This window comes from Aquarana catesbeiana, linkage group LG05 (assembly GCF_042186555.1).
Source record: "Aquarana catesbeiana isolate 2022-GZ linkage group LG05, ASM4218655v1, whole genome shotgun sequence".
In the NCBI taxonomy this organism is placed as follows: Eukaryota; Metazoa; Chordata; class Amphibia; order Anura; family Ranidae; genus Aquarana; species Aquarana catesbeiana.
The window spans coordinates 264,512,743-264,536,953 of NC_133328.1; the positions used below are offsets into that span (position 1 = coordinate 264,512,743).

General features: G+C 45.0%; 1 protein-coding gene across 6 annotated transcripts in view; it reads right to left on the reverse strand.

Moving 5' to 3' along the window:
- The window catches only part of LOC141144757 (C-C chemokine receptor type 3-like), a 404,626-nt gene that overhangs the window by 227,608 nt on the left and 152,807 nt on the right, over positions 1–24,211 (reverse strand). For 5 of the 6 annotated variants that reach the window (XR_012244458.1, XM_073630748.1, XM_073630746.1 and 2 more), the window contains one exon: positions 2,942–3,092. The exons of the other annotated variant lie outside the window; for it this stretch is intronic. The gene's annotated coding sequence lies outside the window, so the exon portion shown is untranslated. The remainder of the gene's footprint in view (positions 1–2,941; positions 3,093–24,211) is intronic. 6 annotated transcript variants of the gene reach the window in all.

Sequence of the window (24,211 nt, forward strand, 5' to 3'; positions counted from 1 at the left end):
ATTTCAATATCCAACACAAGCAAATTGAGAGAATTTTTAAAAAATATTGGGACATTATTAGAACAGATCGTCATTTGGGGACTATTCTTCCGGAAAGACCTAAATTCGTTTATAGAAGAGCTCCCACCTTGAGGGATCGTTTGGCAAAAAATGTCCTGGACCCCCCGAATAGAATAAAGTTTTCGTTCTTCGAGGGTAAGGGGTATTTTCTGTGCAAAAGTTGCTATACGTGTCGACACACAAAAGAAAGCAAGAAAAAGAAATCTAACTTTACCTCAACTGTGACATCTAAAAACTATATAATAGAAGATTTTATATCATGCCATAGTGAAGGGGTTGTGTACATATTGGAGTGCCCTTGCCAAATCCAATATATTGGCAGAAGGAAGAGAGCACTATGGAAGAGGTTAAGGGAACATGTGCAGAATATCAAAAAAAGTTTTGATAATCATAGGTTATCAAGACATTACGCAAAATATCATAACAGTGATCCCTCGTCATTAAAAGTCTGTGGAATAGAAAAATATAAACCCCACTGGAGGGGTAATAATAAAGTTATAAAGATCAGTCAAGCCGAGTCCAGATGGATCTATGAATTACGCACTTTATCGCTACTAGGGCATGATGTGGAATTCGACCTTAATTGTTTTATCTCTAATTTTTAACTTATTTATTGATTTCCGTTTTTACTCATTTATTGATCTAATTTTAAATATGGTTATTAGTGTCCCCTGGTGGAAGATGCTATTGCTATTATTAGTGTAATAGGTATCAAGAATTCTGTGTCAATATTTAAGTGAATTGGACTTATTCGCTATCTATTCCAATTTGCATGTTTTTTGCACATTCTCTAATATTTTATTGAATTGGACTTATCCACCATCTATCCCGATTTGAATGTTTTTTGCACATTCTATATTATTGTGTATTGGAGGTCATTTGTTTACTTTTTTTTTAATGCTATTATGCTTCACTTCCAATAGATGTCACTAGTGGGGTTGGGAGCTTTGGGTTATTCCTCCCTAGTTATTCTTAAGTGTGCTATGCATTTTACTCACTAGATGAGTTGTGGATTACGTGATATATGTTTTTCGCACTTTCTACCACTAGATGGCGTCTCTATATATTTGGTAGATTCCTATGTATGTTTTTTCCACTAGATGTCATTAGCGGATTTTGAACTATGGGCTGTATTTATCTCTCTCTTTTTAACCACCAGATGGTGTCTGTGTATTTGATAGATCTATTATTTTTATGATATTCACTCCATCATTGTTTTTTAATCTATATATATGTTATGCATCTACTATTCATGCTGCATTTGATGCTTTTACTGCTATTATCTAGGAAGATTTTACTTGTATGCTTATCCGCTGTTGTCATGACAGCGGACGGGACTATTTAAACTGGCTGTTCGACACCTGACTCCTTGACCCTTTGAGAAAGTCACGTGTTAGTGATGCAACGCGTCAGGGAGGAGCCAGGTGCCGTTGCTTCCGGGTACAGGCGAACCCGGAAGCATCCATTTCCACTGCTGCCATTACCTATTTTGAATGTAAGTTACTGCTTGTTTTTGTTGCAAATAAATTTTAAATACTGCACTATGGAGCCACCTTTTTTCTTTTACTATCTATCCGATGGCACTCATTGAGTGTGGAAGAGTGCAATTATGAATTGGATATCGAGTGTCCCCGTGTGCTGTGACTACAACCGGATCCTCTGTGGAGCACTTCACTTGCTGGTTCATGCTCGATTCGGCTCATTGGGGGCCGCTGCTACAGGTGACAGGCTGGGGGAAACAGGTGTTGCACTCCGGACTATGATTGGATGAACTTTATCTATCCGAGACACTTTTCATCACAGTGACTGTCCTTTTGCACTTTCACTTCCCTTTATCATCATTATCAGAAGATCGGATCCCGCTGATATTGGGAGTTGCACTATACTGCTTATTAGATTGCACTTAATAATATTTTTTATGGTCACTTGACAGTGCATTTGGGACATTCATTATACACATTAGTGTGTCACGTTTTCTTTTTTGTTTTGCACATCGCTATCTCACTATCCCATATTATTTTTGCACTCATTCTGAATGAGCTACTAGCTTCATTCTGCATTTCCTATTGCACTTTTTATTATTCACCATTGCGCTTTATGATTGGTTTTTATTGCCTTATATTGTGCTCTTCTATGGATTTAATGTTTATCATTATTGCACTTGATTGCACTTGATTGCATGGTTTTTATTGCTTTCTTGACTTCTATTGGGATTTAGAATTTATGGATTTTATATCAATCATTATTGCACCTGATTGTTTATTTGTTCATTTTACCCAGGGTTAGTTAGCGCCACATACTTTGTATTTATTTGTTTGAGCTATGTGAGTACACTTTTTCCATGTAGGCAGCTCCTTTCCAGCGTATTTGATTATTGTGGTTTTGCGCATTAGCATTTTTAGACTTGTTTCAGAGCTGGATTAACTCTTTGTGGCAAGACTGGACACAGATGACTTGACATCCTCTACTCTACCAGGTAGAAGTCTTCATTAGAAAAAAAATTTCAGGTTTACATCCACTTCAAGCCTCTCCCACTATAACCACAATGTAGCCACATCTACTCAGGGCCACCATTAGAAATTGTGAGGCCCTATACAGCCTACCTGACAGAGATCCCCGTCCAGTGCAGACACAAAGAAAAAGAATGAGGCAGTACACAACGTGAGAGGGGATCGCTCTGCAAGCTTCAATGCAAAAATATAATAAATACACACTTTTTTGTTATTTTTAGTGCATTCATTACATTTTTGAAAAATACAGCTTTTAAATACAGTATACAGAGTGTAGTGGTCAGGATTACTTGTAGCGGAACTGTAGTTGCATGGCACTCTTGATAATGTGTAAGTATACTAAGCATGCTTGCATATTATGGCAGACTCACCTGCCTCTTTGCCTTCCTTCAGTAATGACAGCCCTAACTTGTCCCTTGCCACTTTGTCCTCCAGTACTTTCACCTTTTCTGTTGATTTTTACAGCTTCCACATCACTCCTCTTCAGCTATTGGACATTTCTGGACATTGCTTTGGCTATTGCTGTGGAAGAGGGGAAAATATTTTTTAATGAGCAGAAGTGAGGAAATTTCCTAGCAATGTTTAAAAAAGAAAAATAATATCTCCCTCAATCAACACCCCCAGCAAAGATCCCACGTTTAAAGAAAACCCCCTTGGGGTTTGCTTCTGCAAACCCCTGCCCTTAACCACCCCCTTTTAAACTTTCCCACAAGAAAACCCCCCCTCTAAAAGCTCCTTCCCTTAAAAACCCACCCAAAAGAAATCCCCCCAGGCAGGAATTCTCAACCTCCTCCTCCCCTAAACAGTAGATCCATGCCTCTTCACTTACCAGACCTTAGATACAGCATGACAGAGAAGCATGGAAAGTCCTCTCTCCTAGTTCTCCCATTTCATATGACACGTCATATCCAAGGAGGCAGAGCGGGTGCAAGGATTTTTGACACCCTAGGCAAAACCTAATTTTGCCGCTCCCTGGCTCCACCCCATTTGCCCTGCCCAGTTATACGGTGGAGGTGGCGGGGGTGGAGTTTTTTGCGGCGTCTCTGCACCAATTTTTTCAGCCGCACCTGCGCCTCTGGACCCAGTCTGAAGACAAATAGTGGCAATATAGCACCCCTTTACATTACAGTGTCCACTTTACATCAAAGACCTCTTTGCATCCAAGTCCCCCAATTTACATCACAGACCCCTTTACACCAATGCCCTCTTTCCCCCTTCACATCACAGCCCCCTCCTTACATCACAGACCTTCCCCCTTTACATCAGTGTCCTCAGCCCCCCTTCTTTGCATCTAAATCCCCTTCACACCCCCCTTTCTTTGCACCTCAGTCCCCTTCACAGCCCCCTTGTACCCCAGTCCCCTTTACAACTCCCCTTTACTTGTACCCCAGTCCCTCTTACAGCACCCCCCCTTACTTGCACCCCAGTCCCCTTCACAGCTGCTCCCCTTACTTGCAACGCAGAACCCTGCAAAGCTCCACTCCCAGTCCCATTTAAAGCCCCCCTTCCTTGCATCCCATCTCCTCCACAGCCCCCTCCCTGCATCTTAGTTCCCTCCACAGCCCCCCTCCTTGTATCACAGCCACCCTCCACAGCCCCCCTCCTTGTATCACAGTATCCTCCACAGTCCCCCTCCTTTATCACAGCCCCCTCCTTGTATAACAGCCCCCACCACAGCCCACCTCCTTGTATCACCGCCCCCCTCCACAGCCCCCCTTCTTGTATCACAGTCCCCTCCTTTTATCACAGTTCCCCTCCTTGTATCACAGTCCCACTCCTTGTATCCCAGTCCCCTCCATATCCCCCCTCCTTGGATCACAGCCCCCTTCCTTGTATTACAGCCCCCCTCTTTGCATCACAGCCCCCCTCATGGTATCACAGTCCCCTTCACAGCCCCCTCCTTGTATCACAGTCCCCCTCCTTGTATCACACCCACCTCCACAACCCCCTTCCTTGTATCACAACCCCCTCCTTGTATCACAGCCCCCCTCCACAGCCCCCCTTCTTCTATCACAGGCCCCCTTTTTTGTATCACAGCCCCCCTCCTTTTATCCCAGTCCCCTCCACAACCCCCTCCTTGTATCACAGCCCCCTTCCTTGTATCACAGCTCCCCTCCTTGTATCACAGCCACCTTTCTTGTATCCCAGTCCCCTCCACAGCCCCCTCCTTGTATCACAGCCCTCTTCCTTGTATCCCAGTCCCCTCCACACACCCCACCTTGTATCACAGCCCCCTTCCTTGTATCCCAGTCCCCTCCACACCCCCCTCCTTGTATCACAGCCCCCCTCCTTGTATCCCAGTCCCCTCCACAGCCCCCTCCTTGTATCACAGCCCCCTTCCCTGTTTCACAGCCCCCTCTTTGTATCCCAGTCCCCTCCACAGCCCCCCTCCTTGTATCACAGCCCCCTCCTTGTATCTCAGTCCCCTCTACAGCCCCCCTCCTTGTATCACAGCCCCCCTCCTTGTATCCAGAATACAGTATCCCAGTCTCTTCTACAGCTGCCCCCTTACAGCAACCTTTAACACTGCCCCTTTACACAGCAGGTAGAAGACAGAGGATGTGGCATGTCTGAGCAGTGGGCGGGAGCTGTCCAACTTTCCATTTAACAGACAGATGATTGGTTGCTAGGACCGCCCCTAGCAACAAATCATAGGCTTTTTAACTTGAAAAGTTGAACAGCTCCCGCTTTCTTCTCAGACATTCTGTCTTCTACCCGCTGGATGAAAGCGGCAGGGGAGTCACATGGGAGAGGATAGAAGAGGAGAGGACACCCAGGCAGGCTGCACTCCCCCCACTCACCCCCTCCAGCAGCGATACTCTGCAGCCAGCACTGGATGTAGCAGTGCAGGGACCTCAGTCTGCACTGCAGCGCTGCCGCCTCATGTACCTGAGCAGAGGAAGGCGGGCCGGGCACAGTCATCTTGGAAGCAGCAGCACCTCCCCCTCCCCGAGTCCCAATTGAACTCCAAGCCCCCTGGGGCTGGAGGTAGGAGGAGGATGAGAGTTCTTTGTGTCTTCTTAGGCAGTCTGTCCAGCAGCACAGTTCACTCCTCACCACTGGCTGCAGCCAGCGTGGAGCCCCCCAACTGATGTGCACTCTAGGCCCCGCCTACCTTGCCTATGGGTAGATCCGGCCCTGCAAGTAGGAGCCTAGGAGATCCCTAGGCTCTGCACTGCCAATTGCCATGGTATCTGAGGTCTGCATGCAGACAGTTTCAGCGTCGGAACCTGGCTTACCTCGCAAGAGTTGCAGAGTGGTTACCCATTGTTAACAATGCTCATGGCCCCTGGCCACCCACCCTATTCAACTGATGGGGCTGGGACCTGGTAAAGGGTAGCTGACTATACCCCACTATCAGCTGCCTTTCATCCACTATTTGCTATGTGCTCTACATCATTTCCGTTCTAGGGGTGCCCAAGGATGTTCCATGTCATTTACAATTTTACTAATGCCCCTGCTCGTAAGGTTACCAATGCTAATATGTGGTGTGCAAGGACTGCCTATTTAAAGATAAAAGCTTTTAAAAAATTATACTGTCACATACTGTCACATATTGTCTATGAAGGCTGACTGAGTGGCCACCTTGCTGATAATAGCCTTCTTGATCCCCTTCAGTCTGGATTTTGTCCTCAACACTCCACAAAAACTGCTCTCCTAAAACTGACAAACGACCTATTAACATCCAAAACCAATGGACACTATTCTGTACTCCTACTCCTGGACCTCTCTGCTGCCTTTGATACGGTTGACCACCCACTCCTCCTCAAAAAACTCCACACTTTTGGTCTCCGTGACTGTACTCTTCCCTGGTTCTGTTCCTACTTATCCAACCGCACCTTTAGCATTGCTTACAATTCTACTTCCTCCTCTCCTCTTCCTTTCTCTGTTGGGGTCCCCCAAGGTTCTGTTCTTGGACCTCTCCTATTTTCAATCTGCACCTTCTCCCTGGGTCAGCTGAGAGCCTCCCATGGCTTCCATTACCACCTCTATGCTAACGACACCCAAATCTATTTCTCTACCCCTCAGCTCACTCAGTCCATCTCCTCACGTATCAATAATTTACTAACAGATACAGTATATCAGTCTAATCACTGTCAAAATCTTGTCACCTCAACCTCCGCAACATCTCCAAAATACGCCTCTTTCTAACCAATGCCACAACAAAGCTCTTAATTCACTCCCTGGTCATCTCTCGCCTCAGTTATTGCAATTCCCTTCTCATTGGCCTACCTCTACACAGTCTATCCCCCCTTCAATCCATCATGATGCAAATGGTGAGTTGGCTATATTTGAGCATTTTTAGTGGCACATCCAATATTAACCACTTGCTTACTGGGCACTTAAACCTCCCTCCTGTCCAGACCAATTTTCATCTTTTAGCACTGTCGTACTTTGAATGACAATTGCGTGGTCATACAACACTGTATTCAAATGAAAATTTTTATCATTTTTTTCCCCACAAATAGAGCTTTCTTTTGGTGGCATTTGATCACCTCTGCGGTTTTTATTTTTTATTAAAAAAATTGAAAAAAACAAACTTTTTAAAAATTTTTTTATATATTTTTATATATTTTTTATATTTTGTTATAAAATTTTGCAAACAGGTAATTTTTCTCCTTCATTGATGTACGCTGATGAGGCGGCACTGATGGGCACCGATAGGTGGCAGTGATGGGCACTGATGGGTGGCAGTGATGGGCACTGATGGGTGGCAATAATGGGCACAGATTGCTTACACTGATGGCAGCACTGCTAGGTGGCACTGATTGGCACCACTGGTGGGCATTGATAGGTGGCACTTGTGGGCATTGATAGGTGGCACTTGTGGGCTTTGATAGATGGCACTTGTGGGCATTCATAGGTGGCACTGCTGGGCACTGGCAGGTGGCAATGACAGATGGCACTGGCAGGCTCAGATGAGGCATATGTGCCTCCTTCCTCTTCGGGACCAATGTCCCTTTAACATAAGCCAGTGATTGGCTTTTTTTTCTCCTCACGCTGTCAGCGTGAGGAGAAAAAGAAACCGATTACCGAGCTTTTGCTTATATCATGTGATCAGCTGTCATTGGCTGACAGCTGATCACATGGTAAGGGGCCGGGATTACTCGGACCTGTGATCATCCGAGTCTCCGTGACTCGGTGATCACAGCGCACACACCGCACGCCCTGCAGGGTGCGTGCGGTGTGCGTGCACAGGGGAGGACGTCCCATGATGGGCTCCTGAAAATTGAGGTCCATGCTGTGGCCATCGTTCGGGTATGGCCCAGACCTAAAGTGGTTAAGGAAAAAAACAAAATCCCCTTGTGGTGGACTTTAAAGGTACAAGAACTTTTGAGAAAAGTATTTATCGAGTTTGAAATATTTTATTATATATATATATATATATATATATATATATATATATATATATATATTAATATATTAAATATAGTATGTACAAAACATTTATAAAAAAACATATAGAATAGAATATTTAAGAAAAATAAATAGATATACAGATATACAACATTCCAGCAATGTTGATAGATATACAAAGAAAACAGACAGGACTGATAGGATTTCACTTACATGTACTGGGATGGCAACCCTTTCAAAATGTTCTAATTAAAAACAATACGAGTACAAAAAGTGCTCTCGATTTCTTAAGCCAGAAATCCAACAGAGGTGGCGTGCCTCTGGGAGGGGTGCCGATGTTGGGCCTAGCCCAGAGTGCTGACCCAGCTCCCCTACAATACACACCTTGGAAGGGTCGGACTAGAGGACCCACTGAGGCCAAAAGAGGAAAAAGGCCCTGTAAGTGTGAAATAGAGTCTATAAATATACAATTTTAAGTAATTTAAAAAAAATAGAAAAAATGTTAAATAGATGTATTTAAAAATAGAATTGTATATACAAGTTTTAATTATTTATATTATATTCCGCATAAATTGTTATTAAATACCTGCAGATGGTACGTGATATCACATTTCTTTGTATATCTATGAGCATTGCCGGAATGTTGTATATCTGTATATCTATTTTTTTTTCTTAAATATTCTATTCTAGAACATAAAGTATTCTTGCTTAAACATACCCCTGAAGAAGGAGACATACATGTACTCTGAAACGCGTCAGCTGCAAGAATCCCTATTTTACATTTTGTACTATTATGTTATGGTGACAACATTGTAAATATGTTCAAACACACATTGGAGGTCATTTACTATAGCGCCAAAAAATTCTCCTGCAGTACCAAAAAATAACTCTCAAAAAAGGCCAGAAAGACTTCAACTCTCAGAAAGTCAGCGCTAATGCAAATGGAAAGCAGCGCTATTGCGGCAATAATGCCTGTCAGATCACATATGCAGGAATAGTGGAAGTCAATGGGGCTCGGACCTGCAAAACCCAAAGTTCTCACTGAAGGCTTATATGCAAGTTCTTTGCCATAAAAAGTGTTTGGAGACCCGGGTCCTGCCCCAGGGGACATGGATCAATGCCAAAATTTTTTTTAAAAACGGCCGTTTTTTCAGGAGCAGTGATTTTAATAATGCTTTGAGTGAAACAATAAAAGTGTAATATTCCTTTAAATTTTGTACCTGGGGGGTTGTCCATAGTATGCCTGTAAAGGGGCGTATGTTTCCCATGTTTAGAACAGTCTGACAGCAAAATGATATTTCAAAGGAAAAAAAGTCATTTAAAACTACTCGCGGCTATTAATGAATTGCCGGTCCAACAACACACATAAAAGTTCATTGATAAAAATGGCATGGGAATTCCCCACAGGGGAACCCTGAACCAAAATTTAAAAACAAATGACGTGGGGGTCCCCCTAAATTTCATACCAGGCCCTTCAGGTCTGGTATGGATATTAAGGGGAACCCCGGCCAAAATTTAAAAAAAAAATGGCGTGGGGTCCCCCTCAAAATCTATACCAGACCCTTATCCGAGTACGCAACCTGGCAGGCCGCAGGAAAAGGGGGGGACGAGAGAGTGCCCCCCCTCCTGAACTGTACCAGGCCACATGCCCTCAACATTGGGAGGGTGCTTTGGGGTAGCCCCCCAAAACACCTTGTCCCCATGTTGATGGGGACCAGGGCCTCATCCCCACAACCCTTGCCTGGTGGTTGTGGGGGTCTGCGGGCGGGGGCTTATAGGAATTTGGAAGCCCCCTTTAACAAGGGGACCCCCAGATCCCGGCCCTCCCCCCTGTGTGAAATGGTAAGGGGGTACAAAAGTACCCCTACCATTTCACAAAAAAAACGAAGTTACTTACTGGTAACATTCTTTCCCGTAGTCTTTCAGGACAGCCACCTGAGAGACCTTGGCTCCTCCCCTCTGTAGGAAACACCTGCACCAGCTTTCTTATAAATTTCCTCCTCCCCTGCTGGCTCCTCAGTTCTTAGAAGAGCACCTCCAGTTTGCTGGGGAGACACAAGAACATATGATACACATAATTCATTATATCACATTTCCTGCAAGGAAATCTCTATGTCTTTTTACACAATTGGGTGGGTACCCGGCTGTCCTGAAAGACTACGGGAAAGAACGTTACCAGTAAGTAACTTCGTTTTTCCCCTAATCGTCTTTCAGGACAGCCACCTGAGAGGATAACCGAGCACTTACCCTTAGGGCGGGACCACAGCTTGTAGGACTTTGCGTCCAAAGGTCTGATCCTTGGCTGACCACAGGTCCACTCTATAATGTTTTACAAAAGTGGCGAAGCTGGACCAGGTTGCCGCCTTACAAATTTGTTCTGGCGTTGCTCCAGCTCTCTCTGCCTGTGACGCTGCCATTGACCTTGTGGAGTGTGCCCTGATTCCTTCTGGGATCTGCATGCCCCTTAGTTTGTACGCCTGTTCAATGGCGTTCCTAAGCCACCTGGCTATAGTGCTTCTTGAAGCCTTATGCCCTTGCCTAGCTCCAGAAATTAAAATAAATAAAGAATCCGTCTTTCTAAGTGTTCTTGTTACCGCTAAATAATGTAAGATGCATCTCCTGACGTCTAAATTATGAAACTTTATTTCCTGTTCTTTCGAAGGATTTGAACAAAATGAGGGTAACACTATGTCTTGGTCTCGGTGAAACTTCGAGGCCACTTTGGGCAGAAATCCCGGATCCATTTTAAAGACTATGTGATCCGGGAAAATCTGACAAAAGGGGGGTCTAATCGATAGGGCTCCTATCTCGCAGACCCTTTTGGCTGTAGTGATCGCTACCAAAAAGATTGCTTTCAGTGTCAGCATCTTTAGGCTGCAATCTTTCAAAGGCTCAAAGGGTTCTGCTGTCATAGTTTCCAGCACTAATGACAGGTCCCATTTTGGAAAGGCTGAACTCTGTATTGGCCTCTGCCTGCTCACAGATCTGAAAAGTCTGATTATCCATGGATTTGCTGCTAAGCGTTTTTCCTGGTAAACTGACAGTGCGGACACCTGGCTCTTTAGCGTACTGAGACTTAGGCCCTTATCTACACCACTCTGTAGAAATTCTAAGACTGCCATTGAGCTTTGTGTTCTGAAGTTGTTTTCTGCACACCATCTGCTAAAGCATTTCCATACTTTTTGATATATAATCCGTGTCTCAACCTTTCTGCTTTTCAGCAGTGTCTCTATTAAACGGTTTGAGAACTCTTTTGCTCCTCAGATACCAGGCGGCTAAATTCCACCTTCCTACCTGGGGACAGTACACTGGGCCCTGTGAAAGTAGGTCTTCTTGGACTGGTAACAACCAGAGGGGCTCTATGGCGAGTTCTTTAAGCATAGAGAACCACGGTCTCCTGGGCCAGTGAGGTGCTATGAGAATCAGAGATGTGTTCTCTGTACGCAACTTTCTTATCACCGCTGGTATTAACACCGGTGGGGGAAAAGCATAACATCTCTTGAACGTCCATTTTTGTGCTAATGCATCTACCCCCAGAGCTCCATCTTCTCTTCTCAGGGAAAAGAATGCTTGAACATTCCTGCTTTCTCTTGACACAAATAAGTCCACCTGAGGTGTTCCCCATTTCTCTGTAATCTGCTGGAATACCTCTTGCTTTAGCACCCATTCGCCTTCTCTCACTCTCTTTCTGCTGAGGGAATCTGCCACTTTGTTTAAATCCCCTTTTAAGTGGACTGCTGATAACGAGAGTATGTTTTCCTCTCCCCAGGTCAGGATTTCCTTTGCTAAAGACCACAGGGCTCCGCTTCTGGTTCCCCCTTGTCTGTTTATGTAGGCGATTACCGATGAGTTGTCGGACCTGACCTGCACATGATGTCCCTTCAACTCTCTGTGGAAAGTTTGAAGCGCAAACCATACTGCCTTCAACTCCTTCCTTCCTCTCCTCCTTTCCCCAAGTCCCTTGTGAGATTTGGGAGTTTAAATGTGCTCCCCACCCTACGCCACTTGAGTCTGTGGTTAGAGTTTGGGAAATAGGTAGGATCCATAGCCTTCCTTTGTTTACATTTTCTGTTCTTCTCCACCACCATAGGGTCTTTTTTACCCCTGCTGGTATAAACACTTGTGTGTCCAGTGATTCCTGCTTGTGATCCCATATCTTTTTTTTTTTTTAACAGAAAAGTTTTTATTTGTCTCCTATCGGAGATTATTCAGACAAAGAAACAAAAACATATTTACAAAGAACATAATGGTGCTGCATATGTCAAAATACATATCAAAACAGTTGGATATTTCCAGGTCATACAATCTTGTATCGTTCTATAAGCCTTACATTACTTTTAATGCTTTGTATACAATCACCTCAGTAGAAAGAGAAAAGAAAAACCATATTCAGGCAGTTATACAGTATTTTCCATATTGGCTTCTAACACATTTTTACTGTCTCATACCGTCTTTATCTTAATTAGCTTTCAGATTATTCCCTTATTAGATTCTGGCGGATCTGTGATTTAGCGGGGGGGGGGGGGAGAACAAAGAAGGAAAAAGGAAAGGTGAAGGGAAAGGGAGAGGTAGGGGGGGTCAGGAATAGGGGGGGGGAGGGGCAGAGGCGGGAGGGGGGAAGCATACCAGATAGAGGGATAACATGTGTTTCACAGATCACTAACGATCATCGCTATTGTTTGGACCAGGCTCCCCAAATCTTAGAGAACTTCTTGGGGCATTTACGGTTGATATATGTGAGTTTGTAAAGTGGTAGAATGGAGTTCACCATATCCTTCCATTGGGCCACCGTGGGGGGATCAGGTTGCTTCCACTTTAGTAGAATAGCCTTCCTGGCATAGAATGCAGCGTAAAAAACAAACAGTCTTTTGTGCACACTAGGTATAAGATTGTCACAGACCCCAAGCAGTAGTATAATCGGGCTCCTTTGTATGTTTAGATTACCCACTGTGTTAATAACTTTGACCACCTCTGTCCAGAATCTCTGTATAACCGGGCACTCCTAGACCACATGGATAAAAGTACCTAGCTCCATTTCGGACATCTATCCGTTTGTGTCGGGTATATTCTAGCTAGTCTCTGTGGCGTGTAATATGTTCTGTGAATAAATTTGAGCTGAATAAATCTATCTCTTGCAGAGATCATAAGGGGGATATATTGTTGCAGACCCTCCTCCCAATCATCGGGAGCCAGGTCTGGAACATCTCTCTTCCATTTGTCATATAGCCCTGTTTCTACAGTCTGCTCCTCAGTCAAGATCTTAGTGTATAAGGAGGATAGGATTCGATCTATATTTTTGGAGATGAGGAGCTTCTCCACCCCATGTGGCTGTAAAAGCTACACCTCCTGGATATTGTGCCTGTACTGCATGTTGCAATTGCAGATAGCGGAAGAACATTTTAGGGGGAAGTTGGAAATCATTTTTTAAAGTGTCGTATGGGACAACCCCGTCCCCAGTCCACACTTGTTGCATTTTAATTCCATATCTCGCCCACAGGGTCGGGTTTGGGACTGTCCGGAGGTGGTTTAGTTTGGGGTTGCCCCACAGCGGTGTGTAAGGGGAAATAGTATTGGGTCCAGCAATTCTTTTTGACATCTGCTCCCAAACCCCTACCGTCGTTTGCATCGGAGTTGTTATGTCCACATGTGCCTTAGCCCCTCTGAAGACCAGATTACTCAATGCTGAGTATGAACCCAGTATTGCGGCCTCAAGATTAAGTGAAGGGTTAGATTTTGGTTGAGAAAACCACCAACGAACAGTAACCACCACCGCAGCCCAATAATATTTTCTAAAGCATGGGAGCGCCAAGCCACCCAGCGATAGAGGGAGTTGAAGGGTAGTCCGAGCTACTCTAGAAGCGGATCCCCCCCACACAAATGTATTAACGACTTGATCTAGCTTGTCAAAAAAGGATTTGGGGATAGGGACTGGAGTATTACGGAATACATATAGAAATCTGGGGAGGAACGAGAACGTCATCTTTAAAAGATTAACCCTGCCTACTGGTGATAGGGGAAGGGATTTCCAGGCCTGACAGCGGGTAGTAAGTTAGGATTGGGTATACATTGTCTATCAAATACTTACGTGGGTCTCTCTGGATTTCAATCCCCAGGTATTTAAACTTAGAGACCAAAATTAGTGGGTTTGAAGGGTCCACATCCGGCAAGGTCGGGGACAATGAAAATATAATGGATTTAGTCCAGTTGATCCGAATGCCTGAGAAGGATCCATAATGATTTATGATTTCAAGGGCTGCAGCCAACGATGTTGATGCATCTGGAAGGTACAACAATGCATCATCAGCATATAGTGAAAGCCTCTCAGTCAGCGGACCAACCTTTATTCCCCCAACCCTCGGGGATGCCCTAAGCAGAATAGCCAGAGGCTCAATGGCCAGGGCGAATAGACCCGGGGATAAGGGGCAGCCCTGTCTGGTTCCTCTTTCTAACGAAAATGGGGGAGAGAGCATTCCATTCGTTCGAACTCTTGCTGTGGGATTGCTGTAAAGGAGTTTTATCCATGAGATAAACTAGGGGCCAAAATTAAAGCGTTCGAGCACCTGCCATAAGAACCTCCACTCTACCGAGTCGAAGGCCTTCTCGGCGTCTAAAGAGGCCACCACTCCCGAGGATTGGGACCTCTCCGCGTGAGAGATATTAGTGTATAGTCTACGTAGATTTATGTCCGTACCCTTACCTGGCATAAAGCCCGTCTGGTCGCCATTGATTATAGAGAGGATAACCGAGTTGAGCCTATTTGCTAGGATTTTGGTAGTTATTTTGGCATCTACATTTAGAAGTGAAATAGGGCGATATGATGAGCAGGATGTGGGGTCTTTGTTGGGTTTGGGTATAACTACAATCACAGCCTCTGCCATTGAGGGAGGGAGGGAACCTTCTTTTAGCATTGTAAGGAGCAGCCTGTGAAACACGGGGAGGAGAATTTCATTGTTTGTCTTATAGAATTCTGCCGGCAGGCCGTCAGGGCCTGGAGTTTTTGCTGGCTGAAGTGTCACCACTGCTGTCTGGACCTCTTTAAGAGTAATTGGGGCATCTAGTGTATTTCTAGCCTCCATAGACAGTTGGGGGAAATCAATCTGATCTAGAAAGTTGCACATAGCTTCCTCAGTAGAAGTCACCTTAGAAGTATATAACTGTTGATAGTAATGTGCAAATTGCCCATTTATAGCCGTAGGATCAGAATGGATCACTCCCATGTCATCTCTGATGTGGGCGATGTGTATTGAAGAGGAGCGTTCCTTGGCCAGCCAAGCTAGCATTCTACCTGTCTTCTCTCCCTGCTCAAAGATTCTTTGTGATTGAGCCACCAGCTGTTTCTTAGTGGTCTCAATCCGTAAGAGAGAGATCTCTCTGTGTAGAGACTGCATAGCGTCGTATATTAAGACGTCTCTAGTGTGCACATAATTGTTTTCCAAAAGGAGAACCTTTCTCTCAGCTTCTTCCAGTGCCATCCGGGTGTCCTTCCTAACCCTTCCTATTGCCATTTTGTATTGTCCCCTAGTGTACGCCTTGAAGGCATCCCAGAGAATAGGAGGGGAGACTGTGCCTTCGTTAAGCGTCCAATAGATCCCTAACTCGCCCTCCACCAGGGGAATCACCCTCTCATCCGCAATCCAGAGCCCCGAGAGCCGCCAAAGGGCAGTGTTCGTAGGGGAGTCTGTCTGCAGTTTAAGTATGAGGGGAGCATGATCTGAGATACCCCTCGGCAGAATATCCACCTCTTGTATTCGGGAGAGCAGGGAGTCAGAGGTATACATCAGATCAATTCTAGAGAAGGATGCATGCGCAGCCGAGTGACAGGTATACTGTCTCTCTCCCAGATGCCTCAACCTCCAGATATCTGAAAATCCATAATTGTCAGCCCACTGTGTCAAGTGTCACACCTGAGGATCCCGCACCCAGTCTATCTAGGTCTGGGTTTGGGGTCATATTGAAATCTCCTGTCAGGAGTAGCCCAGCCGAAGGATACCGCGCTATTATTGGGGTAAGTTTCTTGAGGATCTCTATTGTGGCTGGTGGGGGGATATATACACCTATTATCAATAATTCTAATCTATCACACATTGCATGTATGGCCACATATCTTCCATCAGGATCCAAATGAAGATCCAATAGGGTAAAGCCAACCGATTTGTGGACCAGGATGCTAACACCCCGGGAGTACGAGGAATAAGTAGAGTGGTAGTTTGCACCAACCCATGGTCTCCGTAGTGCCAGCGTCCTGCTCCCCTCCAGATGGGTCTCCTGAAACACACATATATGCGGGTTGTATCTTTTCAGGAAATTAAACACCAAGGACCTCTTAATTTTAGAGTTTAACCCTCTAACATTCCACGATAATACTGTCAATGGTGGCATTGGCTCTTTGTTAAAAATAAGAAAACAGAATGGCACTCAGCCCTTCTCAGGGTCAATTTAAATGTGAGCAAGAAGAAAGTAAAACACAAAGAAACACATATCTCTTTCCCTGAGTATTAGTTAGTAGCCCGCTCATGCCATCTAGTGGAGAGAGATCCAAACCACCCTGATTTTTAATACAGTATACATCAGCACAACAAAGTAAGCATATGCAGCAGCAAAAAAAGAAAACAAAAGAAAAACATATCAAAAGTCCCATCTCGGAGCAAAAACTTGTGCTCACCTTCCATCCCCCCCCCACCCCGCACCACCCCCCAAACTTTGGCGTGCTTCATTCCCAGTAACTATCATGGCCATAGCCAATTGGGGAGATGAACAAGAGGGGACCCGAGTTCACAGTACACACAGTAAGTCTCCCCCTTGACATAAAGGATAATCGTTCCCTGCAGAATAAAAACCGATATCTCCCGGAGAAATAAACATCTTCCTCCGGGGGCACATAACTTGAACCTGTATTAACCTTGAATACACCCATTCAGAAGGAGTGCCTTGAAGACAACAAACATTAAAGGTGCTCCCTCCCAGATCCTCTCTGGCTGCACGTGTGTGACTCGTGAAGTCTTGTACGAGGTGTAGGTTCACCCGCACTCTTGTGTTTCCAGGGACCATGAGACCCTAATTATCTCCTCTTCAGCCGGCTCCCATGGGAACCATGGAACCATGGAACCACCGATCCAAACCAAACTAATGTCAGTGACTACCAGGATTTGAGAAAAAAAACAAAAAAACAAAAACCAAAGACCCCCGCCCCCCCGAAAAGGGGGCAGCCATCGAGCCAGAGTAGTAGAATCAAACCTTGTGCCTGTATCAGAGTATCAGTGCCTCTGAATGGTTTCCAGCCATTGCGACGCTTCTTCAGGAGAAGTAAAAAAACGCACCTTCTCTCCATCCTGGACCCGTAGCCTCGCCGGGAATAGCATACTATATTTTATCTTCTTATTGCGTAGGTTGAGTTTCACTTGATCAAATGAACGTCGTTGCTTTTGGGTATCAACTGAAAAGTCCGGAAAGATCATTAACTTAGCCCCTTCATATCTCAGCTGCTCAACCTTTCTTGATTCCCGGAGGACAAGGTCACGATCCCTAAAGTTCAATAATTTCAGGATAAATGTGCGTGGAGGAGCTCCCGGGGGCCCCCGGGCTGCAGGCATTCTATGTGCCCTCTCCACCACAAAGACGTTTGAGAATGTCGCCTGAGGTAGCAACTCATGTAGGAGGTTTTCAGTGAATGTCGTGGGGTCGGTACCCTCGGCCCCCTCCGGGAGGCCCACCACGCGGAGGTTGTTCCTCCTATTTCTATTCTCTGCGTCCTCCGCACGAGCTTCAAGAGATTTAATTTATGTTTGCAGCGTACGGAGTGAGACTGTATGGTCCTGCAATACATCTTCTGTATCCCCCACGCGGCGTTCGGCCTCCGTGAGGCGGGATCTAAATGTGTCCATGTCTCACCGTATGAGACTAATATCAAGCTGCATCTGCTCGATTTTTCCTGTAAGGGTAGATTGGCAGTTGGTAATTGCCTGCATAAGAGCCTCAAAGTTGGATTGTTCTTGTTCCGGAGGGGATTGCTCCGTGTCCCCAGGCTGTGCCACCATCTTGGGGCCTTTAGCGGGACGAGGGGTCCGTGCAGGGGTACTCTGGGCACCTGTTTGGGACTTGCGGGCTGATATAGCTCCCTTCCCCCTTGTCATACCTTCCTCCGCTACTAAGTGCAGGTTGTCAGGGCCGTGCAGAGCCACCAATCTTCTGGGTAAGAGGATTTTAGGCCGGGAGCCGAGCGGAGCTGCAGCGGTATTCAGGGTACCCTTTTGGGACTTGCGGGGTGAAGATAACTCTCTCTCCCTGTGTCCTACCTTCCTCCACTACTTGTAGCAGCTTGTCAGGGTGTTCAGAGCTAGCAGTCTGCAGGGAAAACAGGACTTAAGGCCGGGAAGCGAGCGGAGCTCTCTCACTGTGCGCCCGCTCCGGTCGCCATCTTGGACACGCCCCGATCCCATATCTTTAATAGGAACATCTGTAATGGCCGAAAATGTAGGCTTGCCCATTGTACCACTGGAATTGCTGATGTTAGCAACCCCAACGTTGACATGATTTTTCTTATTGAACATGGTAGATTGGTCTGTATTCTTTTTATTTTTATATATATATAGTTACATAGTAGGTGAGGTTGAAAAAAGACACAAGTCCATCAAGTCCAACCTATGTGTGTGATTATGTGTCAGTATTACATTACATATCCCTGTATATTGCGATCATTCAGGTGATTATCTAATAGTTTCTTGAAGCTATCAATGCTCCCCGCTGAGACCACCGCCTGTGGAAGGGAATTCCACATCCTTGCCGCTCTTACAGTAAAGAACCCTCTACGTAGTTTAAGGTTTAACCTCTTTTCTTCTAATTGTAATGAGTGGCCACAAGTCTTATTAAACTCTCTTCTGCGAAAAAGTTTTATCCCTATTGTGGGGTCACCAGTACAGTATTTGTAAATTGAAATCATATCCCCTCTCAAGCGTCTCTTCTCCAGAGAGAGTAAGTTCAGTGCTCGCAACCTTTCCTCATAACTAAGATCCTCCAGACCCTTTATTAGCTTTGTTGCCTTTCTTTGTACTCGCTCCATTTCCAGTACGTCCCTCCTGAGGACTGGTGCCCAGAACTGGACAGCATACTCCAGGTGCGGCCGGACCAGAGTCTTGTAGAGCTGGAGAATTATCGTTTTATCTCTGCATTTGATCCCCCTTTTAATGCATGCCAATATTCTGTTTGCTTTATTAGCAGCAGCTTGGCATTGCATGCCATTGCTGAGCCTATCATCTACTAGGACCCCCAGGTCCTTTTCCATCCTAGATTCCCCCAGAGGTTCTCCCCCCAGTGTATAGATGGCATTCATATTTTTGCCACCCAAGTGCATTATTTTACATTTTTCTACATTGAACCTCATTTGCCATGTAGTCGCCCACCCCATTAATTTGTTCAGGTCTTTTTGCAAGATTTCCACATCCTGCGGAGAAGTTATTGCCCTGCTTAGCTTAGTATCATCTGCAAATACAGAGATTGAACTGTTTATCCCATCCTCCAGGTCGTTTATGAACAAATTAAATAGGATTGGTCCCAGCACAGAACCCTGGGGAACCCCACTACCCACCCCTGACCATTCTGAGTACTCCCCATTTATCACCACCCTCTGATCACGCCCTTGTAGCCAGTTTTCAATCCATGTACTCACCCTATGGTCCATGCCAACGCACCTTATTTTGTACAGTAAACGTTTATGGGGAACTGTGTCAAATGCTTTTGCAAAATCCAGATACACCACGTCTACGGGCCTTCCTTTATCTAGATGGCAACTCACCTCCTCATAGAAGGTTAATAGATTGGTTTGGCAAGAACGATTCTTCATGAATCCATGCTGATTACTGCTAATGATATCATTCTTATTACTAAAATCTTGTATATAGACCCTTATCATCCAAGAGTTTACATACTATTGATGTTAGGCTAACTGGTCTGTAATTCCCAGGGATGTTTTTTGGGACCTTTTTAAATATTGGTGCTACATTGGCTTTTCTCCAATCAGCTGGTACCATTCCAGTCAATAGACTGTCTGTAAAAATTAGGAACAACGGTCTGGCAATCACCTGACTGAGTTCCCTAAGTACCCTCGGATGCAAGCCATCTGGTCCCGGTGATTTATTAATGTTAAGTTTCTCAAGTCTAATTTTAATTCCGTCCTCTGTTAACCATGTAGGTGCTTCCTGTGTTGTGTTATGAGGATAAACACTGCAGTTTTGGTTACTGAAGCCCCCCGATTCACTCGTGAAGACTGAGGAGAAGAATAATTTCAATACCTTTGCCATCTCCCCATCCTTTGTAACCAGATGTCCTTCCTCATTCTTTATGGGGCCAATATGGTCTGTCCTCCCTTTTTTACTGTTTACATACTTAAAGAATTTCTTGGGATTTTTTTTTGCTCCCCTCTGCTATGTGTCTTTCATGTTCTATCTTAGCCATCCTAATTGCACCCTTACATTTCTTATTGCATTCTTTATAAATTCTGAATGCTGAGGATGATCCCTCAACCTTGTATTTTTTGAAGGCCTTCTCCTTTGCTTTTATATGCATTTTTACATTGGAGTTAAGCCATCCAGGATGTTTGTTCGCTCTTTTAAATTTATTACCCAATGGGATACATTGGCTAATGCCCTTATTTAATATGCTCTTAAAGCAAACCCATCTCTCCTCCGTATTCTTTGTTCCTAATATTTTATCCCAATTTATGCCTTTTAGCAAGGTTTGTAGTTTAGGGAAGTTGGCTCTTTTGAAATTCAGTGTCTTTGTGTTCCCTTCATGTTTCCTATTTGTGTGATTTATACTGAAACTAATTGACCTGTGATCGCTGTTACCTAAATTGCCCCGTATTTCCACATCTGTTATCAGGTCTGTATTGTTGGTAATCAGTAGATCTAGTAATGTTTTATTTCTAGTTGGTGCGTCTACCATCTGACCCATAAAATTGTCCTGCAAGACACTAAGGAACTGGCGAGCCTTAAATGAATGCGCGGTTCCCTCCGCCCAGTCTATGTCTGGATAGTTAAAATCCCCCATTATGATAACACTTCCCATCCTTGCTGCTAATCCAATTTGTGATAGGAGATCCGTCTCCACTTCCTCCCTCAGGTTAGGGGGCCTATAGCATACTCCCAGTATTATTTTCCCCTTAGCTTCATCCCTTTGGAGCTCTACCCATAAAGATTCCACCTCCTCCCTAGCCCCCTCAGTGATGTCATCTCTCACATTCACTTGTACATTATTCTTGATATATAGGCATACCCCTCCCCCTTTTTTACCCTCTCTATCCTTGCGGTATAGGGTATACCCTTGAATGTTTGCCAGCCAATCATGAGAGCTGTTGAACCATGTCTCTGAAATTCCCACAAAATCCAAATCCTCCTTGTACAACAGTATCTCTAGTTCACCCATCTTGTCCGCCATGCTCCTGGCATTGGTGAACATGCCACATAGTTTAGACCGGTCGCATATTGTCCTCGTATTGGGTGTTTCAAGATTGCAACTAGGACTTGCTACTATACTCACCTTGTGTTTTTGTGCTTTGGTTAACCTACCACTAATGCCCCCAATACTACCCTCTGGAATATCTTCCGCGCTGGCTATCACTGTCTCTGGACCCTCCCCCCCATCGCCTAGTTTAAAAACCCCTCTAACTTTTTGGCCATCTTCATTCCCAGCAGATCTGCACCCTCCTCATTTAGGTGCATCCGTCCCTTCTATAGTACCGATTACCGACTGAGAAGTCGGCCCAGTCCTCCAGGAACCCAAACCCCTCCTTACTACACCAGCTCTTCAGCCACTTGTTTACTTCCCTAATCTCCCTCTGCCTTTCTGGTGTGGCTCGATGTACCGGTAGTATTCCTGAGAACACTACCTTGGAGGTCCTTTTCCTCAATTTAGCTCCTAAGTCCCTAAAATCGTTCTTTAGGACACTCCATTTCTCTCTGGATTTTCTCTATCTTCTCCTTGGGTAGGAATATTCTTTGTTGGACTGAATCTATTATATACCCCAAATACTTTATTTGTTGAGTGGGTTGTAGATTGGATTTTTCTACACTTATCAACCAACCTAGACTTTCCAGGAATTTCCGTGTGTATTCTAGGTTTTCTAGCAATCTCCCGGGGAGTCTGCAAAAAGGAGAAGGTCGTCTAAATAGGCAATGATGGATATGCCTTTTAGTCGCAAGCTTCTGCCAGAATTTTTGTAAAAATTCTCGGTGAGGAAGAGAGGCCGAAGGGTAGAGCTCGGAATTGAAGGTGTAGGGTTTCTTTCCCTGTTTCTATTGCTAGTCTTAGAAACTTCTGGCAATTTTTGTGTATGGGTATGTGCAGGTACGCATCTTTTAAATCCAGGGAGACCATATAACAGCTTGGTGGTAACAGGGCCTTCACTGAGTATATGGAATCCATTCTGAATCTTTTGTAAGTTATGGATAGATTTAAGGGTTTGAGGTTGAGAATTGGTCTGACCTTTCCCGAGGGTTTTTGTACTCCGAATATATGGGAGTAAAAACCCTGCCCTTCTTCTTCTCTTGGGACCTTGATTATTACACCCTGTTTTCTGAGATAAGTTATGGCACTCATTAACCCTCTGGCTTTCCCTCTGTTTTTTGGAAGCCTGGTGGTGTAAAATCTGTTTGGGGGTGAACTTGAAAATTCCAGGTAATACCCCTCTCTTATTGTTGTTAAAATAAACTGACTGGAGGATATCTCTTCTTATTGCGGGAGGAAGGCCCCCAGTCTTCCTCCTACTGGGACTACTTTGTCATTGTTTATTTTTGGCTTGTTCAGGAGGACGAAAAATCGCTCCTCCCTTGCCTTTCCCTCTCTGGACCCAAGGTCTTTTCTGATTTTCTTCCTTGGGTGCAGAGAAACGGGATTTTGTGTCCCCTCTCTGCTTCCTTTTATTCTGGTATGGCTGACTCCAGGTTGCTTTCCGTTTCAGCGGAAACGCTTTCTTCTTATCCGCTGTACGGTCCAGCACTTCTTCTAATCCTGGCCCGAACAGCAGGTCCCCTGAGAAGGGATCCCGCAAAGTTTGGCTTTAGATGCGCAATCACCTTGCCATGTTTTTAGCCAAAGGACCCTCCGTGTGGAGTTGGTTAGTGCCGAAGATCTGGCTGCCATGCGTACCAGTTCTGCTGATGCATCCACGATATACGCGATGCCTCGCAGAAGAGTGGGAAAAGAGGATAAAATCTGCTCTTTTGCAGTTCCTTCCTCGATGTGCGCCTGAATCTGGTTCAACCAGAACTCAACATTTCTGGCCACTACCGTGACTGCCATGGCTGGCTTTAGGCTTCCCACTGTGGAGTCCCATGACTTTCTTAACAGGGAGTCCATCCTCTTATCCATTGCTTCAGATAAGACCCATATGTCCTCAAAAGCTAGATCCGTATGTCTCGATACTTGTGAGAACGCCGCATCTAGCTTCGGGGTTTTATTCCATATTGATGATTTGTCATCTGAAAATGGAAACCGTCTCTTTAAGGCTTTAGAAAAGAATGGCTTTCGTTCTGGTTCCTGCCACTCTTTTTTAATTGCCTCCACTAAGACGTCATGAACGGGAAAATTCTTCTTTTCCTGTTCCCCTAAACCCACATACATTTGATCATGCAGGGATAAAGGTTTTTTCTCAGTTTGTATACCTAATGTGGTATGAATGGCTCCCAGAAGATGGTCAACTTCTTCCAATGAGAGTTTGTACCGGGAGGGTTTCCTGGAATCCCCTTCCAGGGCCTCTCCTTCTGATTCTTGGGAGCCAGACGCTGCGCTGTCAGGCTCCTCATCTGCCTCCTCCCTAGGGGCTGATGTAGTGCCTGCACTAGTAGAAGGTAGTGCTTGTACTTTTGGTAGTTTTGTTTGTACTGTAGGAGAGGCAGTCTGCAGCTGTGGGATCTAAAACCCTTCAAAGAAGGTTTTAAAGGATTCAAATGTATTTGATAATTCCTTAACTGAAGCTGCTAAATCACTGCCCTGCTCAGTGGAATGTTCCTGCACCAGTTTGCTAATACATTCTTTACACAATGCTTTCCCCCAGGAATCTTTAAGTGTATTTTTAAAGGAAGGGCACCTCCTCTTTGAGTTGTGAGAGGGTCTGGCTTTGTCTGTTTTCTGAAATGATATAAAAGACAAAACCCCACAGATTAACACTACCATAATCTTCTCCTGCAAAACTGCAGGTGCACAGCGTTTTTCATGTGGGCTTACCTCACCAGGGGCCCCATGAACCACCCTCTGACACCAGAGGGCCCTTTACCCACCCCCCCTCTGTTTTT